Source organism: Miscanthus floridulus, chromosome 13, assembly GCF_019320115.1.
Source record: "Miscanthus floridulus cultivar M001 chromosome 13, ASM1932011v1, whole genome shotgun sequence".
Classification (NCBI taxonomy): domain Eukaryota; kingdom Viridiplantae; phylum Streptophyta; class Magnoliopsida; order Poales; family Poaceae; genus Miscanthus; species Miscanthus floridulus.
In genome coordinates, this window is record NC_089592.1 from 13,781,602 (window position 1) to 13,788,574 (window position 6,973).

General features: G+C 43.0%; 1 long non-coding RNA gene across 2 annotated transcripts; it reads right to left on the bottom strand.

Moving 5' to 3' along the window:
- Nucleotides 1-106: 106 nt before the first annotated feature.
- Nucleotides 107-3,263, bottom strand: LOC136501654 (uncharacterized). Of its 2 annotated transcripts, none has more exons than XR_010770340.1 (5): nucleotides 2,756-3,263; nucleotides 2,587-2,671; nucleotides 2,401-2,463; nucleotides 576-712; nucleotides 107-475 (listed from the first exon to the last, which is right to left on the bottom strand). It is a non-coding gene; the product is annotated as an uncharacterized lncRNA (long non-coding RNA). The 2 variants fall into 2 exon arrangements; XR_010770339.1 differs by having other exon boundaries at nucleotides 109-475; nucleotides 2,587-2,632; nucleotides 2,756-3,059.
- Between the last annotated feature and the right edge of the window lie 3,710 nt (nucleotides 3,264-6,973).

Consider the following 6,973-nt stretch of genomic DNA (forward strand, 5'->3'; position numbering starts at 1 on the left):
TCGCTTATATACAAGAAAAACATAGAAAATTTCATTCTATTCCACAAGAAAATCACAAGAAAAAAAATCCACTCAAACCTCAATAGTGTCTTTTATTTTTCAGTCTTGCATATGCATTCATATCCTATTCGGTTATTCTTGTGTTTTTCCTACTACTGCATTTTTTCAATCCCGTGTTCCAAGAGGGTAAGTAGAGCAAAACTTTAGGTAAACCTGAGTATGAAAACCAGAAAAGATGTCAACATACAAGTCAGGCTAATATTTGGAGCACAAGTGAGCAGCTCATTATCACAGTATCTGGGATCTGGCATATTGCCAACACATGAGTTCACCCCGGTAGTTGACGCCAATACAACTCTCACTTAAACCACAATGACATGCTACATTTCAGTCTGGATGGATGGAGTACAATGTGTCACAGATACTCAAGGCAAGCGCCAACCATCATTCCTGCCATAACTATATTCGCTTGCCACTGCAAAAGTTGAAAACGACAGATTTAGAAGTCCACTCACTTGAAATTACAAGGTTCAGATTTCTTAGCCAGAATAAGAAGGTAGGATTTGTTCACTCACGTGTTCATCGATTCATGTGATGGGGAAACAATTTTCCAGGGATGCATGTTTTACTAACCCAGTGATTTCCTACTGTTCTTCTTGACGTTGATTTCCTCAGCATCATCGAGGACCAAGGTCATGTACTCATCGAATCCCTGCAAGTGTAAGTGTGTAACAAACTATGAGCTAAGTTTCACTCAACGTAGTACAATCTGCAGGGTTTAATGAGAGCAAAATCATATCGAGGTATGAGTGGTCCTACCGAACAGTATGTGATTAAAATGGCCCTTTTCCTAACTGACAATATAACTGCAAAGATATAGCCTATATGGTATCTTTGGGACGGTTCCAAGAACGTGGAGCTTAGATTAGGGACTTAAGGGTGAGCTTCTTGTTCCCATTTTTAGACTAAAAAACATGCCTTGATCACTTCATTTTACCCTATATAAATTCCAAACTTTGTATGAATCCTAGAGTAGCATTATACTCCAAATACTCCAAAAGAAAATATATGAACAAGAGGCTAAGACTAAGCAATATGCAGAAACCTAGAATTTCAGGCCACAGTAGAAAATGAATTAAATTTGTGGTACTATAACTCTATTTAGTTTTCAAGACCCCACTCATGGCATCACACAACCTAGTTAGCAATAGCAAATGGAAAAAGGAAATCTGCGCAACCCCGCAAAAAAGACATCTATATGCACGCCAAGCAGTACGGGGCCACCCATACATTAATCAGACCAGACAGTAACATAGAAGATCAAATAAGGGGAAAATGGGCAAGTAAAAAACGAAAGGTCCTGCACTTATATCGCACAACGCACACATATAGACAACACAAATGACTATTGAAACAGAGAGAAACAAAAAAACACATGCTACCATACATACTCCATACACCTATCACCCAGGACAATACAAATATTCCTAAGGAACCCTAGGAGCACTAAACATTTCTATAAGTGATTCCTGATTGTCACTTATCACCAATCATTTGTTTCCTAGTGTTCATGAGGCAAAACAAGAAATTCACAACACATACAGTGTGACGCCCTGTATAGCCAGAAAGTGAAGCCAAGGATCCCTGAGCGAAATCATTCTAAATACCATCTTCCAGAAATCCTCTCACTACTTGCTTATAAGCATTGATAATATTCTGATTGGGCAAAAAGGTAACATCTTCATAAGAAAGCAACACACCTCGACGCTATTTCATAATTCATATAGACTAGTTCTTCAGTTCCCACAACAAGGCTTAGGATTGATTCCAAATTTACAGGATTGCAACTTGATGAAAAGGAATACTCAATATTGGAACACCGTTCCAATCACCTATAGAAGTCAATAAGCACTTGATTATCGGCAAAATATTGCATCTAAGCATTCACATGGCACCAACTAATGCTGCCTACCCATGCTTTTGTTGGAACAAAATCACTCTCTACCATTGTGTTCTAAATAGGTAGTAATCCTTTGAAGACACTTGAAACCAACAATTGCAAGTGTCTTAGCTTAAGGATTGCGATCTTACAAAGAGTGTGTATCACACTCAGACCATATATTAGTAGATGCTTGTGGCAAAGTATTTGGTTAAGATCACATGTCATGTGATTTTAAGCTACCAATTGTAAATCGTTTTTCCAGCTGGCCTTTAGCCCATAACAAAGCAAAGGCAACACATGGCTCATGATCCCTCCCTTTTGCATTCTTTTGGGATATAGTTAGGATGATTTGTCCCACATGAATAAAACTACACTTATGCTCAAAACAATAAAACTACACTACTATGTGGTACTAAATTTTGCCATTTGAACAAGAAACAGGCCAAGAAAACACTCACAATGATGCGGCCCTCAATCCGGAGATCCTTCCGCTCGAAGAGCCAAATCTAGACGCACGCTTTCTGCCAGAAATCAAATTTCAAGAACCAAATCAATCAATTTACAAACCCTGACCGAAGCACCGCAAAACACGCAGATATGAGCATATATCCCAGAAACAGAACGGCATTTTGCAATCCACTTACGCTCTGGAGGAACCGAAAGATGAGGCTCTGCCGCCGCGCACGCCCACTAAGGATTCGCCAGCCAACCACCACATCAAAGAGAGGGCTAGACGATTAGGAACAGCACGACGATACGAAAATCAGAAGAGCAAACAAGCGCGGAGGGGAAGGCGGCGGAGAGGTAGCTTACGATGGGCTGGGTCATGATACGCTGGACCTTGGTGGTGGTGGACGCCATGGCTGCGGCGGCGGCGGCGGGAGCCTCCCCTCCTCCTCCTCCTCCTCGGACGGATGCTTGCCATTACCGCCGTCGGATTCAACCAACGGCTGAGATTGAAGGGCCCGAATAGGCTGGAAGCCGGGAAGGGCCTTAAGAATTCAGATGGGCCCCGGACGAGGAAGAAAATGGGCCGGAATCGTAGGGGAGTTCCCAACTGCGAGATCATTTTACAACTTTCTAATTTGTACGTACAAGGGAGTACAATCTGTTTTGCTGTTGTTTTGCATGAAGGGACCGAAATATTGACATTCAAATTTAGCTTTGAGTCAAATTTAAAGTGAATATACTATATAGGATTTATTAGTGTTCTTTTTTACCACGACATGGATCGTTCGGTGAAGACAAAGCGGAAGAGGAGGCAGTGTGAAGCTGCAGCCTGCTCGCTGCAGCTTATTTTCTAGTTTTTTTTTTCTGGTGAAAGGCTCCGGACGTGGCGGATCTAGGATTTTTTCATGGGGTATGCCGGACCAAAAAAAATTCATATCTGAACCGGTAAAAACCATTTACGATTTGTTAAAGTACCAAAGAATTGCTCCATAATCTAGTTCACATGCATTTTGAATGAAGTCCATTGACCAACTCGCTAAATAATTGCAAAATTTGTAATTTAATTTGGTACATAAGCAATAAATAATATGACAAGTATTTAAGAGATAAGAGATAAGAAGTACGGATATATTGGGGAAAAACAATTGATAACTTGATAAGTATGCAAGGCTTTTTCTTCGGAAAAAAAGATATTATTCCCGCAAGTGCAATACTATACTATTTTGCAAACATTACGTGTATGGCTCGATCGCAGGGTATGCCGTGGCATATACGGCATACCTTGTAGATCCGTCCAGGCCTCTGGTCAGCCTATCGGAACATTACGTGTATGCATGCAAGTTCTTAAAGGAGGTAGAAACTACCGTGGGTACCTCAGGTGTGTATAATTTGGTGACGGTGGATCATCCTGTGCATTGAAGTAGAGGAATGCAGCTAAACACCGCACAATTAAAAATTCCGGTGTTTATCAACCGGATCATCTGGACAGACTAGCGTTGGGACGATCCGCACGGATGGCCACGTCCGGACGTCCACGCCTACTGTGCTCCCAAGCTTACACGGGAGTTTTTGTTTCGCGTGGAGACCTCTGTGCAGCTCTGTTTCCATGCGTATGCACGTGGGGACTACCGGTGCACGCTCCGCTTCCTGCACCGTCTGCGCCCACTTGGGTCCCAGTCGGCTACCCCGCTAGTGGATGCGGGCTGCCACGGATGCGTCTGCCGACCTCAGGGGTCCGCACGGTGACCTAGGCGCCCCAACAGGTACCGCAGGTGGGTCCCATTGCACACATATGCAAACACCAGATCTACTTTTGCAATATCCAGACAAAACACTTGCAATGTACGTCCGAAACAACTGAAACACTTGCAAACATACGTCTGAAACACTTACAAAACACCTTAAAACACTTAAAACGCGCGTATAGCCATTGCAAAACATATGCAACATCTACATCTACTTTTGTAACATCCAGATGAAACACTTGCAACATGCATATGAAACGCTTGAAACATACACTTGCAATAGGCATGTTATGCAACATCCACATCTACTTCTTCAACATCCAAATGAAACACTTGAAATATACGTATGAAAACACCTGTAACACTTGAAGCATACGCTCGCAACATTAAACATACACTTGCAACATGCATATATAGCCATTGCAACATATGCAATATCCAGATGAAACACTTGAAAACATACGTCTGAAACATGGCATCACCTGCGGTCACGACCTACCTATTGGGGATCTGTGGAGCGAGCAAGAGGCGCTCGGGTGCAATGGAGAGGGAGGATGGCAGCAACCACCATGGAGGAGCTAGTTGTTCGCCTATGAAGGAGCCCCCAACCATGGAGGAATCGTCAGCAGTGAGCCCCTCCCCACCCCCTCTATGGAGGCACCCCATCATGGAGGAACCCCCATGCCGAGGAGTCCTCGTCTGCTCAGATCTGGGAGTGCTCTAGCACCTCCTTGTGTTGCCGCCGCGCGATGACATTGCTTTGAGGAGAGATCCAGGTGAAAGGGAAACGCCCTGTGGCCCTGCCTGCTCAATCGCAGCATGTGAGGCGATGCGAGATGGATGAGTGCTGCGAAGAGAGACAAGGATGGAGTCACCAAGATGGATGAGGAGTGCTAGCTGTTTTTTAAAAGACCATCATCATCAGAGAGCGCGGAAGAGAGAGATACGTATAGGATGAGTGGTGTCGAGGCAGAGAGAGAGGATAAGGTGTGTTGGTGGGTGTGTATTATATGATGAGTGATGTGGAGCCAGAGAGAATAAGAACATGTGTTGGTGGGTGTGTATTAAATGGATGAGTGGACCTCGGGTGAACCGTCCGACGAAATCGTTGCCTCTGGACGTCCAACTACAAGCATTACCGTTTGATTATTTCAGCAAAATATGACTTTTGCTAAGGCTTGCTGTGCATATTTACATAGGAGATTCTCCTAATTAGCTTACCTGGCATGTTTGAATTTTTTTTTACCGAACTATATTATGAAATAACTGTAGGTCTTAATATTGACGAGATAAAGTCCTAATATTACCAGCGAAGTCCATCACGCGACCCCGGCCCTAAATACTTGTACACTTTTATTTATTTATCTCATGCATGCTCTAACTTTTGCAACCTCCATTGTTGTTCATCTCTAGTGTCTCTCGGGTGGCAAGCCTTGCTCGGTTGGAGGCTGCCGGCCAGAGTTCGATTCCCACGGGAAGCGAATTTCCGGTCTCGCACCCAAAAAAAATCCCCTCGCTGTGCACGCGAGCCTGGTGACTACGTCGGCTACGGTGCGCCTTCTGACTGCATCCGGCCTGATGATCTGTCCCGGTTCACTCGGCCCTTTGGGGCATGTGTCAGGGTTCGGGGGTTTTCTCGAGCGGGGTCATACGGTCCCTTCCTATAACAATGCCGTGAGAACGGTTCTTCCCTCACCGGTCGAGTTTTTTTTTTGTTCATCTCTAGTGTCTCTGCTACAAGACTACAACGATAGTTGACGCCCTAGGGCACTCCACATTGGGTGGCAGAACGTGATAGGTCACCTCTTGGTGAGTTGGTGTGACATTCTTCGCTGTTTCTAGTCCTTTGGCCGGCCGGATTGGAAGCCTACCAACCTTCATGTCAACAGGAGAATATGTCCTGCGAGACGATTGTGATAACAATACTAGGCGATGCTTCCATAACCACTATGCAACCAATGCAACGAACAAATGAAGAATTAATTAAAAACCTTTGCAATGTTGCCTAGGAGGACACAGTGCATGCACCTGCAGCGCATGATGCTACCATGCACATAGGCAACAAATGATCTTCTGGCCCTAGCACTAGCACTAGTTGTTGCTGCACAATTAAACTGACCTTGATAAAATGGAGAATCAAACAAGAAACATCCCTTCCGAACGCACACATGATGGCGTTGGGTGCATCATAGCAGTTTTTCGCCCAGGTAACTTGTTCACAATCTTAATTATCAATTACCACATGGAAATCTCAGCTTCGAGAGTATCTTAAATTTTTATATAGCGGTATCATGCGATATTTGCATGGTAATTATTCTTGAACTTTGTGAGCTCTTGCAAGGAATGTTACACTCCCTCAATTTTTTTTAGAAAACCTATGCAATAGTTTTGCACCCAACCATTCATTATCACAAAGTTCTGGCCTCTGACAGAAAAAGAAACTCTAAAAAGCAACAAAATGCAAGGATCTAAAAGTGCCTAACGGCAAAGTAAACGCTAAGCTATGAAAAGACATCCATTCACTAGTACAGAAATGGTTTTTGCTGATGGTACCTATATTTTTAAGTGACAGTACACAAAAATAGACACCAATATAGTGCGTACAACCAAAACCACAAGCAGACATTTATTTCTAAGTGATGGTCTATATAAAATTGATAACTTTGTTATATTAAATCGGATGAAGACAAATGTTATTTTAGAGCCACACGAGATCTACAACTTTACAATTAAAAGTATTTTACATCTTAAATCATTTAGGTTCCTAAATATTTGTTAAAATGATCTTAGATCTATTTTTTTGTAAATGATTTTTAGAAGCAATTGCTTAAGTTAA